This window comes from Pleurodeles waltl, chromosome 6 (genome assembly GCF_031143425.1).
Source record: "Pleurodeles waltl isolate 20211129_DDA chromosome 6, aPleWal1.hap1.20221129, whole genome shotgun sequence".
Taxonomy (NCBI): Eukaryota; Metazoa; Chordata; class Amphibia; order Caudata; family Salamandridae; genus Pleurodeles; species Pleurodeles waltl.
In genome coordinates this window covers 875,699,575-875,724,554 of record NC_090445.1, presented here as the reverse complement: position 1 = coordinate 875,724,554, position 24,980 = coordinate 875,699,575, and the positions used below count along the sequence as shown (strand labels likewise).

At 46.0% G+C, this 24,980-nt stretch overlaps 1 protein-coding gene across 13 annotated transcripts in view; it reads right to left on the bottom strand.

Moving 5' to 3' along the window:
* R3HCC1L (R3H domain and coiled-coil containing 1 like) overlaps window positions 1–8,706 on the bottom strand; it is a 194,286-nt gene extending 185,580 nt beyond the window's left edge. For 10 of the 13 annotated variants that reach the window (XR_011204915.1, XR_011204917.1, XR_011204916.1 and 7 more), the window contains exon 1: window positions 8,561–8,693. The gene's annotated coding sequence lies outside the window, so the exon portion shown is untranslated. Of the gene's footprint in view, window positions 1–8,560 lie in introns of all 13 variants that reach the window. The other 3 variants (XM_069239650.1, XM_069239651.1, XM_069239652.1) reach the window with 2 other exon arrangements.
* Window positions 8,707–24,980: the final 16,274 nt, after the last annotated feature.

Sequence of the window (24,980 nt, the reverse complement as noted above, 5' to 3'; positions counted from 1 at the left end):
TGCTGTATGCAGACAATGCAGTCCTACTGGCACGTACAGCAAATGGGCTTCAATTACTTTTGGATGGTCTTAATGATTTTATGCAAAATCTTAAGCTAAAGGTAAACTAACAAATATCCTTCTTAATGTCATGCAGCCCAAAAAATTCTTGAAACAAAAACATTTTATATGGGGGGGTGAATAATAGAGAAAATATCAAAGTTTAACTATTTAGGCATTTCATTCGATGCATGGGGGCATTGGGATAGACTTTTAACTCAAAGGGCACAAAAAACGGGGCTGGTGGGAGAGGCCACATTCAGGTTTTCAAAACGTTTCAGGCAAAAGCCGGTGACAGACCTGCTCCAAATTTATAACAGCAAATGTGTGGCAGTTGGCACTTATGGTGCAGAGGTCTGGGGTTATGCCCCAAGAAATTGCAGACTGTGGTAAACAGCTTTTTAAGTAGACTTGTGGCAGTTCCCAGAGCTACCGCAAGCTTTATTGTCCATACAGAGTTATATATGGGCTATATTGAAGATCACATTAAATTGGCACCCCTACTCCTATGGCTTAAAATATGGAAAAGCCCACAAGCTAGTTTTTCTAGGAAAGTGCTGTCTGATTGTTTATGTGAAGATAATATGGAGTTGATTCCCTGGTTGGCCTATTTAAATACTACCTTTTGCTGCTAAGCCATTCCATGCCATGAGCACCCCATTTAACTGCTCTAACGTTTTAGAAAATACTTTACATAGTGGCATTTTAACTCCAAGATACATTGTTAAAACCACAACCACCCCTCTGGGTAACACGTGGGTCCTCTTTTACAGAACATCTGCTACAAAATATTTTTGTTACTGGTAACCAACAATATGCAACCCATTAATATTTTGCCAGCAGCCGCTATGAAACTCATCTGTACAGATTGTAAAATTCTAGGAACTTCTAAAACAGAACGGATGTAAGAATCAATTTAGTAATTACCTAAAGAAAGCCCACATCGACCACTCTGGGACACATGGAACAAACACAGCATAACAACCATGAGACTTGTTAGAATTTGGCAGACAGGGTACTCAGTCAAAGTGCGACAGATATTCCATCCACTGCATTACAGGTGGTATAAGCTATAATGAGCCGCCACATTTGTGACAGAGTAGCCTATCTGCAAAACTGTAAATAAGGCCCACGTCCATCACATTCCTGGAGGCTATGCATTGTTTCGACCTATCATCAAAAGTGAGGATGAATTACTGAAACTGAACCCAGCATTTACCTTTGCCATGCATTTTATCATGAGCAGCAGCCCCTTCATTCCTTTGGGTCCCTGGTGTAAGCCCTGCAGTAATACAGGGAGTGCAGAATTATTAGGCAAGTTGTACTTTTGAGGATTAATTTTATTATTGAAAAACAACCATGTTCTCAATGAACCCAAAAAACACATTAATATCAAAGCTGAATATTTTTGGAAGTAGTTTTTAGTTTGTTTTTAGTTTTAGCTATGTTAGGGGGATATCTGTGTGTGCAGGTGACTATTACTGTGCATAATTATTAGGCAACTTAACAAAAAACAAATATATACCCATTTCAATTATTTATTATTACCAGTGAAACCAATATAACATCTCAACATTCACAAATATACATTTCTGACATTCAAAAACAAAACAAAAACAAATCAGTGACCAATATAGCCACCTTTCTTTGCAAGGACACTCAAAAGCCTGCCATCCATGGATTCTGTCAGTGTTTTGATCTGTTCACCATCAACATTGCGTGCAGCAGCAACCACAGCCTCCCAGACACTGTTCAGAGAGGTGTACTGTTTTCCCTCCTTGTAAATCTCACATTTCATGATGGACCACAGGTTCTCAATGGGGTTCAGATCAGGTGAACAAGGAGGCCATGTCATTAGATTTCCTTATTGTATACCCTTTCTTGCCAGCCACGCTGTGGAGTACTTGGACGCGTGTGATGGAGCATTGTCCTGCATGAAAATCATGTTTTTCTTGAAGGATGCAGACTTCTTCCTGTACCACTGCTTGAAGAAGGTGTCTTCCAGGAACTGGCAGTAGGACTGGGAGTTGAGCTTGACTCCATCCTCAACCCGAAAAGGCCCCACAAGCTCATCTTTGATGATACCAGCCCAAACCAGTACTCCACCTCCACCTTGCTGGCGTCTGAGTCGGACTGGAGCTCTCTGCCCTTTACCAATCCAGCCACGGGCCCATCCATCTGGCCCATCAAGACTCACTCTCATTTCATCAGTCCATAAAACCTAAGAAAAATAAGTTTTGAGATATTTCTTGGCCCAGTCTTGACGTTTCAGCTTGTGTGTCTTGTTCAGCGGTGGTCGTCTTTCAGCCTTTCTTACCTTGGCCATGTCTCTGAGTATTGCACACCTTGTGCTTTTGGGCACTCCAGTGATGTTGCAGCTCTGAAATATGGCCAAACTGGTGGCAAGTGGCATCGTGGCAGCTGCACGCTTGACTTTTCTCAGTTCATGGGCAGTTATTTTGCGCCTTGGTTTTTCCACACGCTTCTTGCGACCCTGTTGACTATTTTGAATGAAACGCTTGATTGTTCGATGATCACGCTTCAGAAGCTTTGCAATTTTAAGAGTGCTGCATCCCTCTGCAAGATATCTCACTATTTTTTACTTTTCTGAGCCTGTCAAGTCCTTCTTTTGACCCATTTTGCCAAAGGAAAGGAAGTTCCTAATAATTATGCACACCTGATATAGGGTGTTGATGTCATTAGACCACACCCCTTCTCATTACAGAGATGCACATCACCTAATATGCTTAATTGGTAGTAGGCTTTCGAGCCTATACAGCTTGGAGTAAGACAACATGCATAAAGAGGATGATGTGGTCAAAATACTCATTTGCCTAATAATTCTGCACTCCCTGTATACCTTAACACATTGACATTTTTTGTTTGCTCCAAATAGAACAGATTTTCAACTGGAAAAAGCAGTCCCCCATACTACTGAATATATGGGTGTGTCAAACTTTTTCACACCAGCGTTTATCACTTATTGCTAAATGTGTTAGCACTAAATGAAATGTGCAAAATATGTGTGAAAATTCATTAAAAATGTTTATTAATTTAAAGTTAAAACATAGTGAATATTCACTGCATTTCAAACAGCCATTTGTGTTCATAAGTAACAATTTGTATGCTCCTTTTTGAAACCTGAGTGCAGAAAAATAATTGTGAATCTGATCAATGGTTACATCTCCTCCCCGTGTAAGCTCAGAAAAAGAGAAGCAGAGGCTGGTCGCGTTTGCCCAGACCTATGAGTAATCTGTATATCATTGCGAACGAAGCACTAATTGCACACAGCTGTCAGTATTCAGGGTGGAAACTGGTTTAGAAAAATATTAACACATAGCTTTGTGAACTCTGGGTAGCAATAAGTGATGAAAAATAGTGACTGACCTGTGTATAATAATGATGCAACAGGCAATAAGGGATATCACCCCTGAGTTATGTGTCCAACCAGGACCAAAAGCGTCTTCTTTACTTGCATTAAGGCCCATGAAACGTATGCTATATCACTGCATCTCATCACCTGAGTTTATTCAAGGTGGCCAGCCAGATAGTGACAGGTAGAGGTGGACTAGCAAACAAACTTGTAGGGAGAGCTGAGCACGAGCTGAACCAAGGATCTGGCTTTCCTCTAAAAGCCCATGTACGATACAAGCCATGAAAATACTTGGCATGTAAATCATGCAAAAAAACATCATACAACATATAAGGTGTATTTAAAATGTTTAAAAGTGTATTTCTTTAACACACTGAAGTTTTCTACCTTAGTACATGAGATTAATAACTGCATTGAGATTATTTATTAAAAATTTGAGTTTTTAAACAAGAACTAAGAAACATCCCTGTACCGGCCTTGATAACAATACCATTATTGGCCTAAAAGGCAAGTTAATTGTCATGTGTATCCTATATGTGGCTTGGATTCTTATTATAGATGGAACAACATTATTAATGTTTAAGTCATACACTCTGAACTCATATTTAAAGGTGCTCTCATATGTGATAATGAACACAAAGGAGGCTCTGTGAAATAAAGTATTCGTCTAGAATCACACAACTTGGTCAAGAAGAGAAGTCTGGATTGATCTCAGATTTTATGTTTCACACTGTAAAATTCACCCACTAGATTAATACCTCTTTTTGGCATCAGGTGTTAATCCTTTTCAGGGCCCAAAAAATCCACTCTGCTTTGGCAAGTCTTTTTTGATCAGGTGGAGCTATTTTTAATACTTACTAGTTGACACTGAACAGTTGGTCTGTTCAGTTGAAAAGTGGAAGGGAAATAAAAGATGACTTTAAATCTTGTTCTTATGTCACATTTGCTCTGTGTTCATAAACAGAGGTCAAAAGTCAGTTTTTCTTACAATTATTTTTCCTTCTGACTGCAGAGTTACAGGACTTTGTAAGGTGAACTGTGTGACCTGCTGCTTAGAATGTAAAATAAAAGGATATAGGGTGTCAGGTTTTTCCTAACACACATTTAAATGACTAAGTTAACTATGCAAATTATTCAAAATATATTTCAGGCGTGGTGAAAGCCCTTTTTTATATTTCGGTGTGATGCAAAAAAATATTTTAATAGGATGAAAACAAATCGGAATTTTTTATTTGTTGATGGGCAAAGGATATGTTTTCGGAAACCCAATTTTCAAAGATTGTTAATACACTATATAGTTTTGTCAGTGGAGCTGCAAGCTAATGGAGAGGTTTTTAGACATTTCTTGGAAAGTTACTGTGTGTTGATGACAATATGTTACCACATGATGGTTTAGTAGTAGATTTATTAAAATTGTTTAAACTGAGAAACACTCCTGCCCTGATGGCAAAGTTGTTAGTAAAGTAAAAGAAGTCCTACGTTATGTGGGCTAGACGTCATGGGTATGTGGGCTAGATTCTTGTGATGCATGCAGCAAACTTTAGTCTACTTAATAAAACAAAAGATGTTTCTTTGTACTGCAGAAATGCTGAGCTCACATATTTGAAGGTGCAATCAAAACTGAGAATGAAGAAAAAGGTGAATCTGTAAACTATTTGCCTAGGATCCCACAATTTGAGACCTGTTTACGGGTCAAGTACATTAGAGTTAGGTCGAGTAGATTATTTAAGTTACTCGACCTGCAGGTCTAGTAACGTTTTTATGATTTTTCGAGCCCTGCTTTTCCTTAAATCTTGGAGGATAAGATTAGATGGTGAGTGCCAACTAGAATACACAATTTACTTTTAGCAGTTTTACAAAGCACGAATAGGGTTGCCACCTTTAGCAGAGAAAAATAATGATCCTCTGTTCACATTTTAAGATTCTACAAAGGACCAAACATTATTATTTAGTAAAAGATTATATGAAACTGTGTGCATTCATTTTAAAGATGGCATTTCTGTCTTTTTTTACATTAATTATCAGTTACGGGTCATTAACACAGCTATATAACACATTTAAAGTGTTTTCTTCTTCCACATACTGTTTAAAGTATGCAGTGATAAGGGGAAAAAAGACTGACTTTAAGTGATTTTCCAAATGTTTGTACCAGCCAGTAGATTAGGGCGAGCCGCTGAAAGCTAGAGCCAGGGTTGAGGCTGAAGCCTGGCTCTTGCTCAGCTTCATAATCACATGTGAAAGCACTATCAAACAAGGGGCGGCTTGGTAAGGAGAGCTGGCAGATGGCATTGAGTGACGGGCAAGTGTTTGAAGGCCACTTTTTGGTCTGCTTTTTGAAGCAATGAGGTGGAGGTCTATCTCTGTCCTTTGACCATCTCTAGCGGCGGCCCGCTGGGGATTGATCAGTCTCACTTGGCGCCTGCAGCAAGGGTCAGATGGGCCTCTGTCACCGCCTTCACTCCCATCTCAGATGTCAGTGTATTTCACCAGCCACCTGCCGGGCCATCCCATTATCACGTAGGGCCGGCTTGGGCCAGCCCTACATGACCACACTGTTATTTGCTGATTGAAAAGGGGGCAGCCTCCCTGGAAGCTAGGAGCAGCGGTGGTGGGCTGCTTTCAGCATTTTCACCTCCTGTTGGGAGTGCCATTATCCTTTCCTTGGCCCTCTTCCATGCCAGACCAACACACTGAGGGCACAGTGGGAGCTCAGAGAGAGTGAAAGAGTGCTTGAGCAACAAGCTGTGCTGGTGAGGGACACCTAAGCTGGCAGCCAACAAGAAGCCAGCCACAGAACCTCTCTCTGCAATCCCACATCTCTCCAGAAGTTGCATAACACCTTGAGCAATGTTATTTAGTCTCTCTATTACAGCCAGCTTCTAATTGTGCCAGTGAGGATGCAGGTATTTGGTTGAAGCAGAATTTTAGGTAGACTGCACTCATAATCCTTGCTCCTAATTTGGGCAGGCTGCCAGCGCCTCTTTGGCTCTTGTCTCACACCTCACACATTCTACAAACATTAAGGCCCATATTTATACTTTTTGACGCAAACCGTAAAAAAAATTACAGCTGGCTAACGGCATTCCTACGCGCCAGGCGGGTGCCTTATTTAAGGACTGACGTTAGCCGGCGCTGCAGGCTGGTCAGAGTTAAAAAAAAAAAAAAAAGAAGACTAACCAGGCAGCGCAGGCGTAGGGAAAAATGGGGATTGACATAAAAAAATGGTGCAAGTCAGGTTAGAGTAAAAAATCATGGCTCTAACCGGACTTGCGCCATTTTGTGACGCACAAACCCCATTGAAATGACTCCTGTCTTAGCAAAGACAGGAGTCATGCCCCCTTGGCCAATGGCCATGCCCAGGGGACTTCTGTCCCCTGGGCATGGTCACTGGGCACAGTAGCATGTAGGGGGCCCAAGTTAGGCCCCCTATGCCACTTTAAAATAATAAAAAAATTATACTTACCTGTACTTATCTGGGATGGGTCCCCCCATCCACTGGTGTCCTCCAGGGGTGGGTGAGGGTGGCAGGGGGTGTTCCTGGGGGCAGGGAAGGGCACCTGCGAACTGCTCCCATGGTCAGAGACCATGGACATGAGCCCACAGGCCCCTTAACGCCTGACCTCACCCAGGCGTTAAAAAACGGCGCACATCAGGCTGTGCGCCATTTTTTTATGCCCGCCCTCTCCTGTGCGTCAAAGTGACGCTGGAGTATAAATAAGGCGCAAAGGCATCAAAGTCATTTTTGGGACGGGAACGCCTACCTTGCATGTCATTAACACAAGGCGGTTTCCAGCATCCAAAAAATTACGCACACTGAGGAATTTTGATGTTCGCGGGGTCGGGCGTCATAGTATAAATATGGTGTTAGGTTTACGCTGAATTTGCGTCAAAACTTTTGACGCAAATTCGGCGCAAACAGAGTATAAATATGCCCCTTAGATCCCAAGAGTTGATGTGAACTGCAATAGTACACTGCATTATCAGGTTTTCTCCTAATGGTACTCTGGGCTAGCTGCACCTTTCAAGGGACTACTGTTGCTCTTTTGTGACACAGAGGGTTGCAGTGATGTTCTGAACGCGCACTACTGTCACACGCATGGGAATGGGGGGGGGGGTGAACTGTTCTAAGTTCATGTTTAAAAACTATCACTTTCAATAAGTACTCCTCAAAGCAGTGCTAAAATGTGACATACTAATGTCAAAGCTTCCATGTGTTAAAGCAATACACTGTTTTGAACGCTGAAGAGACTTTATCATATTTTAAGTGATATTGGTTCTATCATTTACCTAGTAAATATTTGAACTTTGCCCAAAGACATAAAAGTGCGTTCTCAACAGGCAGACTACGTTACGTGTTTTTTTTTTTTTTCAGCACAGGAAGCATTGCTGGGAACCCAAGAACGCTGAGCCGAGGGAAGCATTCAAAACTTAGTTGCATCAGTAAAAGCTCGGTTTGTTTTGGGTTACAGGTTCCAAAGGACCTCGAACTGAGCATCGGGCTGGAGCATTCAGAGGCTCGCCCACCTCTAGTGATAGTGAGCAGTCCCTTGACCAGTGGCAATAGGCGCAGAAAGACAGGGAAAGGGGAGTGTGCGCTTAGTCTCTTAAATGGAGCAAAATTCTTGACGTTTAGCCTGTCAATAACAACAAAAGATGGTGACACGTAACGGGTAAGTTAAACGTAAAAATAGCAAAAGGGGCAACTGCTGCAGAGCTGTGCGTGCTCACGGCAATAAGAGCAGATTAAACATGACACTGAGCGGTGAGTCTGCATTCTGAAAATACGAGCATCGAAATAGTGACACCAAACTGTATATCGTAAATCCAATAGGAGCAGAAACGGGTGACTGGAAATGTGCGTGCCCAATCCTTACACTGGGGCACAACCTAACTAGTGACAATGCTCGTGCTCGGTTTGACGACTGATGTAGAGGATTCTAAACGTAGTCTGGAAATAGCGTCGAGAGCTAGACACACGCACCCGTGTGCATTCGGTCCTAGAATCATGAAGAGCGTAGCAGAGCTGTGAATGCTCATAGAAATAGGAGGGGAAAGTCATGTTCTGTTGCTTGAGGACTAGCGAGAGAAGGCTCTGCCCAGCATCAATAAGTGGGATATCTAGACAGAGTAATGAGGAAAGGAACCTACTTGAGTTTTATTCAGCAGTTCCCGTGCACTCAGGTGACTCGACGCTTCCTCTAAAGATTTTAGCTTTAGAAGAGCCGCTCTCAGACAATGCCTGACATTTGGATGAGAAATAACTCCTTCCTATTAGAGGAAAGATCCCTAGCGACGACGTAAGACGTATGGACTACGTCACTTCCTAGTTTTCTGCGTGATGCGTAAACTTTACATCCGCCGCTCAAAAAGGAAGTGCTTGTGGCTTGGTTGAAGGTTTAGTTAGTTAGGGAGGGAGAACAGGCGTCCTGGATTTGCCGAGACACTCTCGGTTTTTCACCAGCTGTCCTGGTCGTTTTGGAAAATGTTTGCTCATGTCACGGTTTTCAGAGAGGGTAGCAGAAAACAGTGCGATGCACTTTTTTAGGCGTTTTAAAGTTGTGCTATTTAGCAGCTGTTATAAGTAATCAATTTTACTACCAGGTATGATGCTAGTTTTAAAAATTGCATTTTATTTTTCTTACTGCCTCTTCTGTCTTCCTATGTTGATATTAGCTGTCATTCTGCGCCACTCCAATTATGTAAAATTGTAGTCCTATTTTTGAAAAACATTCCGGATCTTTAGAATATTGGGTTCTGAAAATCTGGTCACCCAATGTTTGGTGTCTCTTATAGAATTTTCCTGTTCCCTTTTACTTAACTCCTGTGATTACTGCTTTTTCCAAATGCCCAGTTGGCTGTTTGCTACATTCTATGTTGCACAACGAAATATATATTATGTTTGTGTACTCAGCTTTCCAATAGTGCTTCGCTGCGGAGAGGATGTGGCGTTACTTCAGATTTTCCAAGGCAGGGGTGAGAAGGAAATCATGATTTTATTAAAGACACAGAGGCTAATATTATGCATATCCTTTTTATTGCCATACACAGCAGCAACAAATGGAATCTTTTAACTGTAGAATTAGAACTTTAAAACATTCTACCACTCCATAAATGCCTTATACTAGCAGCCATTTTCCTTCTTTGTTGCTGCTAACGCACCAGATAAGTATATCCCGAGAGGTTCAGTTTTTTATAGAATGATAGAAAATCTGGTTGAATAGGTTATAAATGGTTAAACTAAACTTGAGATATGTGTAATTAATAGGATCTAATTGTATGGCTAGGAATATGATTAAGTCTTCGTTTACAAATATTTTAAGAATTAGAATTTTAAAGGGTAAAATCTTTATGGGTAGATAACAAATGTAATATATCAGTAAGCATGTTTATGTTAAATTTAGGAAGTGGAGCGCAGCGTATTAAGAAGATTTCAAACTGCGCGTTGGTAAGGAATCGGAGTGCTCAAGTGTAGCAATTGTTTAAATGTTGTTCGTTCTCAAGCTGGGTTATGTGCAGAATTAACAGGCATTAGTGGCGTGCAAAGTTATCTGTATGGTACACCACATCTAAGTGCTGTGTTTAGCAGCATTTATTTAGAGATTAAAGATCAGAATACAGTTTGCTTAATAAGCGTTTAATGTCCATTTTTCACAGTTCTGTTATGTTTTGGATGTTGAATAAGAACTGTCTATGCATGGGTGAATGAGACGCGCTTGCGCCAGCAGTTGGTACCAGGTCGTGCATTGGGATTAAAATTATCTCGTGCCGCGCAGAGAGCGGCTCATGTTAGAGATCGTTGCACTTCAAGTTGAAGATTGGTTAATTGAAAGTGACTGTGTGTGACCTGCTAATAGTCTAGTAACAATGTTTAAAATACATTCAGTGTTTAAGTGATTTAATGAGGATTTGATTACCTTGGTAAACGCTCTGGGTGAAGGCAGTTTGGAAGAGGAAGTATTATGTTTTCTTGACTAGCTAGAGTTGTGGTATGAGTGTTACAAAGGAGGCGGCCATCTTGAATTGGTCTATATTGTGTTGTTTAAAGGAATATATTGGTCGGCCATATTTTTGGGCAATAATGTACAGTTTTTTTTCCCCATCAGAAAGTAGTTGAGGCTTATTACTGAAAGGGGGTACATGTGAGAAGGCGTGTTTTGATCGCTGGAGCTTGAGGTTTTATTCTGAGAAGTAGGAAATGGATAATATAATGGAGGTTAACTCTGGTGAAGAGGCTACTTTGGATGCAAAGGTGCTGCTGTGTGTGTGGCATTAAACAGGATATGCATAATATTGGCCTCTGTGCCTTCCCATAAAATTCATACTTGTCGAATTTGGAACTGGGGAGGCAGGCTTGAGTCTCTGCGTTAGCTGAACATAGTTTGATTCTGAGCAAATTACTTAATCTCCCCGTGCCCAAAAAAATGGGTGTGACCTTTGTGTAGCAGGCCATTTGGGGCGTGAAGTGGTGTATGCGCCTATAATTTGCATGCTCGAAGACGGTTTTTAAGCATTTTGGTGGTTGTATTCTAAATCAGACCATTTAAAAACGTACAACTCCACCGTAGATTGAGTGCGATTACTATTCTTTTTTGGAATGGAGTGCGGTTACTGTTCTTACGTTTTTGAGTTCTAACCGCTTTACATCTTTCTGGAGTAGGTCTTGATTGTTTACTGTTGCAACTTTTGAGAGGTATGCATAAATGAACAACTCTGTGGCCCTGTGGGTATGTTTTAGACAAGGCTTTACCACTCTATCTAAGTAGCCTGGAAATAAACACTGTAGTCTAAATCTGGACAGAGCCCACAACACAGTGACATTTCCCTGAGAAGGGTAGGTCTTCGGCATGCCATCTGAATCACTGCCATCCTAGCTCTGGACTCATTGGAAACATGGAACAATGAGTCATGATTTTTTAATCCTTGGCTCCCATTTGGCGAATTGTGTGCTTTTTGAACATATTCCTTTGCTCCTTTTTTTGTCAAGAGTTAGGAGCTTTTAGAATAAATGCGAAAGCTGCCAGTAAGCATGTGGCGAACTCCCTAGTCTCGTTGTATATTTACCAAAGTGCAATATGGCAGTAAATATGAAGGGCCCTTTCCTTGCTTTTGGCACCCCCCTCCAACCCCCAAGACAGTGATAGGTACTTCATTTATAGCTCATAAAGGGCTGAAAGCGTGAGTGTTTCTTGTCCGTTGAGTGTGTTACAAGTGCCAGTGGACCAAAAGGCTATATTGGTGTTCAGCGGTGCCTTCGTACAGGCCAGGAGAGAGGGAGCCACGATTGCAGGACAATTCTGGCAAATGTGGGTCGGTTGGCAACCCCACTTCTGTCACTCTCAAATGGAATTCTTCCTGTTCACTAAGGCATAGTGGTGTGGACCTTTCCAATGGTTTGTCTGTTTTAGCTCTTATTTAGTACATAGACATCTGTGCCCCGTATCTTCTTACCTTGGCATGAACAGACAAATGCAGCAGCTGAGCTTAAGCAGAAAAGGACACCATCATATTCAAGCCGCACCATCCCATATTACTTTGTTGCAAGCCAGTGGCTGCTCTATTCAAAATCCACACCTTTTATTTCATTCTAGGTATGTTGTGAGATGCACTAAATCATGGCCAATAAAAGTTAAGTGTCCATACTTGTATATGTAGAAGGCAATATTTATTCAGAAAATGAGTGCAGACCATGTTAGACTGGTGGCTACCCACGCCAGGAACTGAAGAGCATTTAGAAAGCTTAGCCAAGCTCCATGTTTTTCTGACTTATAGAACCACATTCGTTTTGCCAAAAATTGTTTTTAAGAGTTTGGAAATTCCTCATCCCATGCTTCACATCATATCTTGTTTTTTAAAAATTTCTTTGATAATAGATTAAACGTTTGTTTACTTCATGTTTTTGTACCCCAACCGGTTCCCCTCCAGTCAACCAGCTGGGAGAGAGTTGCATTCCAGATGTCTATCTTTGTGCGAAATAAAACACATTCTTTAGTCATCCTATACATGCACACAGGTCCATTGGCCCTTGGGCAATATAATGTGTATAATGCCGTGTTTAAATGTCTTATGGCCATTCTGGATAGGAAATCCCTCATCTCATTTGAGGTGACTTGCACCCCGCTATCAGTCACTAGTGTGCCGGGAATGACCTCCTCCCTAAAGGTGTCAGTCAAAAATTCTATCAGCTCTCTTGTGATGATAAAATGTACTACTTTAGTCGCAATTGAGTGAGAGTGGTAATCTACCAACACTAGCATGTACTTGCCAGCACACACAGAGGCCCTCATTACAAGTTTGACGGTCTCAGGACCACCATGTTGGTGGCGGCTGTCATACCTTCGACGGCCTGGCTGTGAAGACCTCCAAATTATGACCATGGCGGTGTTACCAACAGAACACAGCCAAACTACCGACAGTGCGGACAGGCCGCTGCGGACAGCAGTAGGCACCTTCAGACCAGTGGGGAGCATTTTTCCGCCAGACACTTGATGAGGCTGCACACCGCCAGTCTTTCTGCGGCGGTTGCACCGCCACCATAATACTGGCAGAAACCACCTTTATAAAAGGAAACACTCACCTTCTGGAACACATACCTGTGCCCCCATGGAGCCTGAACTCAAAGTCCTTCCACTCCTTCTGCTTGCACAATGAGTTCGGAACCAGTGACAGCGACAACTGTAAGTACACACACCTAGCACACACTGGAGGGAAAGGTATTAGTACACATGCACACACAACACACATCCTGGATGGCTTGCGACAGACACACACACACATACCAACACACACATCTACAGACACACACACATGCACACCCAAACTACACACACCATGGCCAACACACACACCCCAACCCGCAAACACACAGCACCACCACCACTGTCTAACACAGTCATACACAACACCACCGACTCACACAGCGACATCACAACCGTAACTACACAAACACTTCGTCAAGCACTCTCACTGCTCACTTCCACAGGACAACAGGTACATACAACACCACAATACCAATCAACACTATCACACTGCCATACAAACCATTTGTCACACCACACACGACACATAGGACATAGCCACCACCACACACACACGGACGCACACTCACAACAACGACACAAGAGCACACAACACCATCACAGATGCCAACACAAACTATACACAATTTGGCTACAAACATGCAGGGTACCAAACACAAACATCCTACAAACAAAACACAGCAGGACCACACACACACACACGCACGCACGCAACCCAGACACAACAGCTAGCACAACCAACACACACCTCACACAGACCAAAGCCCATGAACACTAACCAGCCATGTAGAGAGAAAAACAGGGCAAGTATGTCACAATAGATACGAACCACAGGTCGGGCCAGATGTATTCAAATATTAAAAGATTTTAAAAGAACATAGACAAATAAAAGGCCATTGACCAATCCATAGTCATAGGTGCCCAAGGCACAAATGGCACCACACTATGTCTCCCATCTTGACTCCTTACGCAAAATGACCTCCACAGGGTGGGACATCAAGGGGTCAGCCAGGCAACTCAGGGATTGGGGCAGGGGTCTTGGGGTTGGGAGAGGGGTCCTTGGGTCTGGGCTTGGAAGGGGCAGATCTCTTGGCAGGGGAGGGGCATGGGTACTAGCAGGGGTGGCAGGAGAGGGTTGGAGGTGGAAGGGCTGGACTTGGGCAGGGATTCAGAACGCTTGGGGGTCTCACGGGGTGGAAGAGGGGTAGGAAACAGGTAAAACTCAGCAAGGAAATGCTTTTTATACACACAGGGCAGTCATGGCAAAAGGGGTTGGGAGTGGTTATCAGATGTGTAGATGTGGATGTCTTGGGTGCAGGTGCGTGCATGGAATGCTTGTGGGTGGGGGTGGGCGTGTTGGTGTTTTGGGAGGTTGGTTGGTTGTAGGTGCGGCTGTGGTGACTGGTGTGGTGGCTTCAGGTGTGTCTGGTGTAGTGTCTGTGAGAGGGGGGTGGCGGGGGAGTCAGTGCAGGGAGTGGATGTTGGTGTGTCTGCAAGTGGGTGGCTTGTGTGCACGCCTGTGGTGGGTCTTGTGTTTGTCTGAGCTACTCTGGTCTGTTGAGGTGGATGCATGCCTGTGTGTACATGTGTGTTGGTGGATGGGCATGGGAGAGGGGTCTGGGATTGGGAAGAGGGATAGGAGACAAAGGGACACTGGCTGCCTTCAGAGTGGAGGCCAGAGCCTGAAAGGATCTCTGCAGGCCAGCCGTGGCCTCCAGGAACGCATTGCTCTGTTGGACCTGAGCTGCCAGTCCCTGGATGGCATTCACAATGGTCGACTGACCCATAGAGATTGACCTCAGGAGGTCAATAGCCTCCTAACTGAGGGCAGCAGGGCTGACTGGTGCAGGGGCAGAGGTGCCTGCAGCGAGGGAGACACCCACCCTCCTGGGAGAGCAGGCACGGGCAACTGGGTGAGGAGCTATAGGCAGGGCAGTGGCAGACAAAGATGGAGCTGGGGTGGTCCCAGATGGGTCCCCCACCACCAGGGAGTGTCCACTGGAGGAGGATTCCGAGGATGAGGTGTTCGATCTGGTCTCCCTGTGGCACTCCCCTCACCCTCCGTCCCTCGGTGTAGCTGGTGCCAGCTTCCTGGGTCCCGTGGGCTGTTGTTTCCCCACTCGCCTGTGCTCCTTCTCCTTCACCAGATGATGCTGAAGCACACAATGAGAGAGGAAGAAGAGATAGGGGGCACAATGGTTAACATATGCCTCCCATTTACACAGCTACACATGCACATCTGTCAGTACATCATAGCTAGGACATCACATTTGCCAGTATACATTACCTTCATCAAGTCATGCCAATGCACTACTACCCAACACCTGTCTGCCAACCCTCACACCTACAGCTATACCTAAGTAGGACTGCACTACTAGACTCATCCCCATGATGCCAACCTAAGCCCTTTAGCTGGCATTGCATACCCTGGATGCAGAAGCAATAATATGCCTGAATACACATCTTTGCCCTCAATACCCCTTTCACCCATTGGATGTGCAGCTGACTAGACTGAACACATCAGGCCTCTACAGGCACAACACATGATAATTCCATGTCCACTGTAACATGTCCATTTAAGCGACAACAACTCCACTCACAGACCACACAGCACCTACCTGTCATTTTACATGGCCGCCTACTCAGTATACTAATGCCACTATGGAGGAGAACTCAGATTTGGCCTATACTAGTCAGACACCCAAACAGTTCACATTTGACGTGTACAATGTGAATCTGTGGTATAGCCAAGTGAGTAGTCTGACCCTATCACAGAGCCAGAGGAGGTAACACACAACACATACATCAATACCCAGCATACTTCTAAGTGCATAAAAAATGGCCCATGTACCACATGTAAAGGATACAAACACATCCGCTGAGTGCACGGTTACAACAGATGTACCATAGGAACAATCATACCACTTCATGGACCACTTCCAATGCCACCACACATGCAGGTACACCAGTTGGACTACGCACCATGACAACTCCAGCCTCACACACACCATTACACAAATGACAAAACTTGTCACTGAGGCCAGACAACACACATCTCAGGGGTATATATTTGCATGCGGTAGTCACACATGAACAGACACCGCTGCCAGTACACCAAATACACATCCCACTACCACATAAGCAGCCTGAGAAGGCTGAATACAAAATTTCCTTCACATCAACGCGCCATGTGTCATGCAGTACCCAATCCACTCCTAATCTGCCATTACCCAATATGCAAGACCAAGCTGTAATAGTTGCAGGCCATCAGATGTGCCCCTCAACGATCCATGACGACATGATGTAGGTAGTCAGCAATGCAGCATAAGACTTGCTAGGGCTTTGTCCTACATGCCATGTAACCACCATGTTGCCAAATAAGGGATCTCCCAGGGCACTTACCACGCCCAGTAGCAACCCATAGTTTGGAAGGCCACATCCCCACAAGTATAAGTCCTAGGAATTCATTATCTGTGCTATCAGACCTCATCACTCCGACATATTACAGTATTCCTGGTTGGGTATCTACACATACCCTACAGTCAGCAGTTCACCTTTATATTTGCTTAGTCATCTATCATGCCAACACTCATGTCCTATGAAGAACAGTTCTGTGGTGGAACTATAATGGCAGCCCCACAAATTGTCAATACCATAACCAGTACATCATTAATATAATCCCAGTGAAATCAGGAGAGTGACGCAGTCACATATACAGGCTAGGCTACACAGATGGGATTTGTCTGATACCTCATAGCCACTAATGCAGTTGGCTGGAACTGCTCATACACAATGCATATGGTCATACAAACACATCCATTGGATGGGCAGGATGGAGTCTCACATGGTCACATGACATTCGTGCATCTCCACATTACAGACATGAAGAGGTATGGAAATGGAAGATGTACATCAACTGACAGTAAAGCATTGTAACACATCTACAATAATATACTCTGCCAAGGTGTCTAGTACCCATTTCCAATAGGTGATACACATGTAGCATGGACTTCAATGTCACTTTTCCTGCAGTGAGCCACCCAATCCCATTTAAGGCCAGTCAAGTGCCAGGATGCAGTCAGTGCTCACGCCCCTTGTGGCTGCTGTGCTACCCTCAACAGCCATCCACCTCAGGGTAGGCCACTGGCAAAATGCAGGCCATTATGGGGGTCGGGGTTCGACAGGCACCCCTGCCTTGTTGAGAGGACATCCCCATCTGGGCCTCTGCGGACGTCCGGGCCTAGCGTTTCAGGTGCTCCCACCGCTTGTGACAATGGGTACTCCGCCGGGCATGGACCCCAAGGGTCCACACTTGCTTGGCTATGGCACACCGGAACCCTTTCTTCTGATGGGCATTGACCTGCATGGGTGACACAGACATAGGCAGAAAGTTATGTACACTGGCACCATACCAACAGCAGTGGATTATTAACAACAGTCCCACCAAATGCCCACACATACCCATCTGCACGGTTCACATGTCTAAACACCATGTCCCCGTATACTGCCTGCCCGGAACATGTACGCCATTCGCCCTCACACACACACCCCAATCACACATGACCATGGCATTCCTCTTCCTCTGGTGCCCCATACAGCTGTCCATACAGGGGAAGGACCGGTTCCACCAGTTTTTCCAGCTGTTCTTGGGTGAAGGGTGGGGCCCTATCACCTGCAGGAAGTGGCATGATGTCTCCCAGAGACAGAACACAGCAGCTCAGCTTGTGGAGGTCTTGCTTGCAAGAGTATCAGGAGTCAAGTGAGCAAGGCTGCAGAAAATGGCGGTCATGGCCACAGCGTACAGGACTGGCGGTGATCGCCATTGGCTCCAGTCCCCCATAGGCAGCAATGTTACCCAATGAGAAGTTGCACGGTGGTTGCGACCGCCTACCGCCATGACGACAGACGCCGGCGGACTTAGGTCACTTCCATCTGTCCAGCGCTGCAGGACAGGCAGCTGCCATTTTATGCACATATCATGCCTTGTTGCATGGAAATTAACTGCACCATACACTTTTTTCACATGAATGCAGACAGGGCCTATGTTGTGACATCATGGTTTGGCTTATACATGTGACATGCATGACACAGTGGTCTAATATTGCTGGTCATCATCTGACATGCATGTCCAGATACTCGTCGGCTCAGAGGTGGTGTTACCATATGGGTAATTAGCATGACTACATACATGCTGAGCGCAGGACAGCTCAGTAACACATATGTAACCTGACACATGATGTATGTCGGAGACTATTGATCATGGGCAGCTGCGTGCAGCTAGGATGGAGTCCATGCCCAGTTTAGTATGTGTCAGCAGTGTGCTGCATGTCTGCAGTGTTAGGTGTGTGCGATTAAGATATGTTCTTCTACCATGTGGAGTGCATATCACATTGTTCATATTCTCCCTTCTATCCTAGATACCTTGTCATGAGGATATTGAGACATGCACCAGTGTACCTTCCGCTAGTGGACCTTGCAACCACGGAAGAGAGGAATATTATTCAGACCTATCGTCTGAATCGTCCAACCATCATGGAACTATGTACAGAGTTGGAGCCAGATCTATTGTCTGCCATATGTAATCCCTATGCCATCCCTCCCACAGTTCAAGTTCTGTCAGTGCTACACTTTCTTGCCACGGGCTCCTTTCAAAGTACAGTGGGCTTGGCAGCAGGGATGTACAGCCCATGTTCAGTCTTGTGCTGAAGGATGTACTGTGTGCTTTCTTGAAACACCTTGACAGCTACATCTGGTTCTCCCAAAAAGGGGACTTGGCCTATGAGAAGGATGACTTCTATGATATGGGACCCATCCCTCATGTGATAGGGGCTATAAATGGCACACATATAGCCTTGCCCCCCCCTTCCCCCCCCCCCCCCCCTAGCGCCAATGAATAGGTGTATAGGAACAGGAAAAACTACCACTCCATCAATGTGCAGGTGGTGTGTGTGTCAGACCAATACATCTCCCAAGTGACAGCCAAGTTTCCTGTATCTGTGCATAATTCCTACATTCTGAGAAACAGCAATGTCCCCCCGTGATGGCACGACTATATATATATATAGAGAGAGAGAGCTTGGCTCATTGGTATGTATGCATTCGAATGTGTGTCTCTTTTATGGCACCTGTCATCACATTATTCCCTGTGGCTGTACCTGTATTGTAACAGGTCCTACCTCTGTGGGCAAAGGTGACTCTGGCTATCCTAGCCTTCCCTGGCTGTTAACACAGTGAGGTACCCTGCCACTATCTACTCTATTTGTTGTGCCCTGTTTAGATGACTATCTACATATCTACATTGGACAAGACAACTGTGTACTACATATGTGCTTTGTGTGGTACCATGCCTACTATCCTGATGGTTGTCTCTATCATGTTCTTTTTGCAGGTTGGATACGTGGATATACTCTGGTGTTTGCCTGTACTAGTGACTCCCTTACATCTACCCTGGGATATACCTGTTGTACTGTGTCTTCTGCAGAGGATGCCTCCATCTGCAGTCCATTTCACTGCCTGTTGGATTAGGGGGTGTTTTGCTTTTCACTAATGACAGAGCTGACAAAAATCTCTGGAATTCACTTCTTAGTTTAAAGAAGATATTTATTATTTCACCAAGAGGTTCCTAAAAGGAGATCAGCATGTTGAAAGCACACGTTTAAAAATAGTCACAGCAATGAAAGAAAACTATACCAAAATGATTCTCCACTGCAATATACACAGCAAATATATGTATTTATTTTATAATGCAAAGCAAATAATGAATTAAAAATGCCTCACCGTAGGGCCTGCCAGGTTCTTCATCTTTCTCATGCCAGCAAGACTATGGCGGTCATTCTGACCGCGGCGGTCGCCGCCCGCCAAGCGGTGCCCGCCAAGCGGTTCCCGCCGAAAGACCGCACCACGGCGGTCATTCCGGTTTCCCGCTGGGCCGGCGGGCGACCGCCAGAAGACCGCCGGCCGGCCCAGCGGGACAGCCCCTTCAACAATGAAGCCGGCTCGGAATGGAGCCGGCGGAGTTGAAGGGGTGCGACGGGTACAGTGGCACCCGTCGCGATTTTCACTGTCTGCTAAGCAGACAGTGAAAATCTTTGTGGGGCCCTGTAAGGGGGCCCCTGCACCGCCCATGCCAGTGGCATGGGCAGTGCAGGGGCCCCACGGCACCCATTCCCGCCATCCTGGGTCTGGCGGTGGACACCGCCAGAAACAGGCTGGCGGGAAGGGGGTCGGAATCCCCATGGCGGTGCTGCAAGCAGCGCCGCCATGGCGGGTTCCCTGGGCCAGCAGGAAACCGCCGGGAAACCGCTGGCTCCCCTTTTCCGACCGCGGCTTTACCGCCGCGGTCAGAATGGCCCAGGAAGCACCGCCAGCCTGTTGGCGGTGCTTCCGCCGCACTCCGCCATGGCGGTCATGGACCGCCAAGGTCAGAATGACCCCCAATGACCCCGTTCGACTGCGAAAGAGAAAGAGATCTCTTCCCCCCACGGGAATGATATCAGGTATCTGACATCTAGAATCCTGATTGAGGCCACTGCCCCTCTCACTGTTGCACTGGGTCTTTTTATATCTTAAAAAACCAAAATGAGCTTTCTGGAAAACCCCCCTCATTTCGCAATTCAAACATGCTGGCTGGTTTAGGTCAGGGTTGAAAGAAACAGGGTGGAACTGGCCAGTTTCCCAAGGTGTCTCTCCCAAGCCTAAGCCATTCCCTGCTGTCCTTATCATGCTGACTGACTAACTCCTCCATATTATATACTTGCTCTTGGGTGATAATAAATCCTAGCTCTTCAAGACAGATTGCACAGTTACAATGTGGAAAAGTACGAGCAGCTTTAACATGGCAGTGTCTCATGCTACGATAAAGTCAATAGGCAGCTAAACTGAATACAAAATGTAGTCTGCAACTGGTGAACACTAGACAGCTAATTCAGGTGCAAAGTGGTGCAATACAAAGTCAGTGGTCAAAACACATATCTCACTACAGGGGGCCATACCCACATAATATTCTGCAGGCTATACATTTGTGTATGTACAAATAAAGACACACATGCAGTAGCTATGATGTATAGTGTTTATTGTGCGTTCAGTGGCAAACAGGTGTTGAGTTGGGTCATGGTAAATGGAATCCTTGGAGTAGGTGGCAGAGCCGTAGGTAGCACAGGTCCAGTGTCCATGGGCGATAGGAAAATTGAACATTGAACAGTCAACAGGGTGTCTCAGTGTCACACAAGGGAGAGTAATCAGGAGAAGGTCACCTCCTGGCAGTGGATTTTGCTTGGCATCTGCTGCAGCTGGATGTCTTGATGGACGTCCCCGTTTCTAGTAGGGGGTCCGGCTTTTGGTAATCAGCTACAGAGGTAGGGGTTCCTGAGGCGTGTATTTCCCCTGGCAGGTGCTCCATTCCACTAGCAGCCACAAATGTAGAAGGCTCTCATGTGATATGATGAGTGAAAGGGGCCTGCTGGTGGTTGGAGGTAGTGTTAATTTCCTTGAGCACCCCTGCAATGGAGGCCATGGTGGCATTGTGGCCCTCATTCCAACCCTGGCGGTCTCCGACCGCCAGGGCGGAGGGCAGCGGAAGCACCGCCAACAAGCTGGCGGTGCTTCCTGGGCTATTCTGACCGCGGTGGTAAAGCCACGGTCAGAAGAGGGGAACCGGCGGTTTCCCGCCGGTTTTCCCCTGGCCCAGGGAATCCTCCATGGCGGCGCTGCTTCCAGCGCCGCCATGGGGATTCCGACCCCCTTCCCGCCAGCCTGTTTCTGGCGGTTTTCACCGCCAGAACCAGGCTGGCGGGAACGGGTTGCAGGGGCCCCCTAACAGGGCCCCACAAAGATTTTCACTGTCTGCTTAGCAGACAGTGAAAATCGCGACGGGTGCCACTGCACCCGTCGCACCCCTGCAACTCCGCCGGCTCCATTCGGAGCCGGCTTCATTGTTTCAGGGGCTTTCCTGCTGGGCCGGCGGGCGCTCTTTTGGAGGGCGCCCGCTGGCCCAGCGGGAAAGTTGGAATGGCCGCCGCGGTCTTTTGACCGCGGGGCGGTCATTCGGCGGTGACCGCATGGTGGGCGGCGACCGCCGCGGTCAGAATGACCGCCTGTGTGTGTCTGCACACTGCTGCATGACCGCTTGGTGGTAGTCCCTCTGCAGCCTCTGGTTTTCCCCCAACATGGTTATGATCTGGAACATCCTGTCCTGGGATTGTTGATATGCACCCAGTACTTGGGAGATGGCTTCCTGATCAGATCACTCTCTTGGCTGCCCAGTCCTCTGGCCCACAGGTCCCCCGCCCCCATGTGCCTGTGCCCCTGGCACAGTGTGCCCACTCCCAGAGTCAGCAGGACCTTCATTGTCTTGGGTGTGAGGGGGTGATTCTGGTCCCTGTACTGTGGGGCACACAATTAATTTAATAGTCCTTGGGGCACATTTTTGTGGACAAAGGGTTGGCTGAGATGTTGGTGCCATAGAGTGGAAGGGTTTGATGTGGGCAGGGTAAGGCATGGAGTGGTAAACTGACCAGGAGTCCCAGAAGGGCCAGGTAGGTCGTCACTGTCCAGACATCCAGCGGCATTGTCCTCAATGGGGTCTTCATCCTGAGGAGGGCTGGCTGTCTTTGGTATCCTTTCCATGGCAGCCGTGGCAGGGGTACCTGTAGATGTAGTGAGAGAGGGTTAAATGGTAGAGGTATGATTGGTTGTCTGTTTGTCTGATGCATATAGTGGCTTGACTTGATTCCCAGCAATGACAATGACAAGTGCAGCAGTACTCATACAGTTTGTGGATTGTGATATGTGTACCATGCTCCTTGTGGTTGTTGTGTATCAGGCTTGGTAACTTTAGCTCAGTGGGTGGGTTCTGTTCCCGCGTGATGGTTCACATGACAGTTGTGGCCTGTTAGATGTGGCCGTTCTGGCTTGCTAGATGTGAGTGGGAATGGCTGTACATTGCATCATGGTGTCCAGGTGGGGGGAGGGTATGTGTGTATGCAAGGTAGCTCGTCCTGTCTGTGCATGTTGCGCATGGAGTGTACCGTCTTAGTTTCATGCCCATGCTCAGTCCGTTTCAGGGATGTTGATCTGGATATGTGTCCCTTAGGTTTGGTGACAGTGCTGTATCTGTGTTTGGCATTGTCTTGTGCCATTGCATTGCTGTCATTGCCATGTAGTGGTCCTCAGTCGAAGCATCCAGTTGTTGTAGGTAGTGGAATAATCATGCATGCAAAAGATGTGATGTGAAGTGCACATTGCAGGTTTTGATGTAGATGGGCTAGTGCATTGTGGGAGTCGTAGTGATAGAAATTGGCTGTGCTATCCGTGCACTTGGCAGGGAGTGTGTGGGCATTGGGGCAGGGTGGTGGTGTGGCATGCAGGAGAGGGGCATTAGGTGATCAGCTCAGAGGTGTAGTGGGAGATGGGGTGAATTGGGGAGTGTTTGGGTGGTGAGGAAGCATTCTGGAAAGGTCGAATTAGTGCAAGGGTAGTGGTAGTTACTCACCAGAGTCCAGTCCTCCAGATATTCCAGTCAGGCCCTCAGGATGCAGGGTGTCCAAGACCTTCTCCTCCCACGATGTGAGCTCTGGGGGAGGATGTGGGGGGCGACCACCAGTCTTCTGCACAGATATCTGGTGTTGTGAAGCCATGGAATGCACCTTCCCCATGTGGTCATTCCACCTCTTCCTGATGTCCTCTTGTGTGCGTGGATGGTTGCCCACTGAGTTGACCCTGTCGACTATTCTCTGCCATAACTCAATTTTCCTGGCTATGGAGGTTTGCTGCACTTGTGCTCCTATGATTTGTGGCTCTACCCTGATGATTTCATTGACCATAACCCTTAACTCATCGTCACTAAAATGTGGGTGCTTTTGGTGTGACATGGTGATTGTGTTGTAGGTGGGTGTTGTATGTGTAGAGTGCAGTGTAAGTTGCTTGGTGGGATGGGTGTGTTTGGTTGTGAGTGCTGGTAGTTTGTGGTGTTTGTGTGTAGTTGTGATGTGTGTGTATAGTGTTCTTTGTGCAGTTGTGTGGTGAGTTTGAAGTATAAATGTGCCTATGGTATATGAGAGCTAAGTAATGAGATTGTGGCTTCTCGGTGTATGTGGTAGTTGTTTTTGTCGCAAAGGATTGTGGGTTGTGTGTGGGTGTGTTATATAGTGCAGTAACTAGGTGTACCTGGTGTGTGTATATGTGTCAGGTGTGGGGTATTCAGACTGTCAAGTGTGGTGTTGTGTTCTGACAGGAGTGGGTTCTGAGCACGGCGGATCGGACCGCCAAAGGTTTTCCACCATGGAATAACCGCTGTGGTGATTTGCAGTTCATAATCTGGTGAGTGGAAGGTTGTCGGCGTGGCGTGGCGGTGCTGGCCTCATTCCTGCCCTACTGAATCCTGGCGGTGTTGGATTTGTGGCTGTTTTTTGGCAGTCTTCATAGTGTGAGTCGTAATACGGCAGTCGGATTACCTCCAACATGGTGGTCTTTTAGCGGCCGCCACTGCAGTGGTCTTGCAAATAGGCCACCAAACTCGTAATGAGGCCCATAGTGTCTGAAAGGTCCTACTATGTCTAGGGCTAGTTTCTCTCAAGGTTTACTAGGGACCTCTACTGGGGACAGTGGAGCCATCCTAGTGCTTTTAGTTTTATCACTCATGGCGCAACTTATACAATCTATTACTATGCTCTTCAGAGTAGAATCCATACCCCGAAACCAATAATTTTCCTTTGTCTTGTGCTTGGTGATGTTTCTGCCGAGGTATCCTTCATGAACTAGATCAGCAAGTCTACCCAGTAGTCCTTGAGTGGTACCAATTGGTCCCTTCTCTTTAGTAGATTGTGTTCTATACTCAGTGTCTCACTTCCCAGAAACCCTTGATCCTATCCCACAGTTTACTGGGTTTAGCTGGCTAACACTGAACTATTTTCTGCTTTACAAGTGTCAAAATCTTATCATCCCTTGTACATTTCTCCCATTCATCTTTTCCAGAGATAGTGATTCAAAATGTTGGTTTTTCAACATTGTATGTACAATGGTGCTAGAAGGTACCA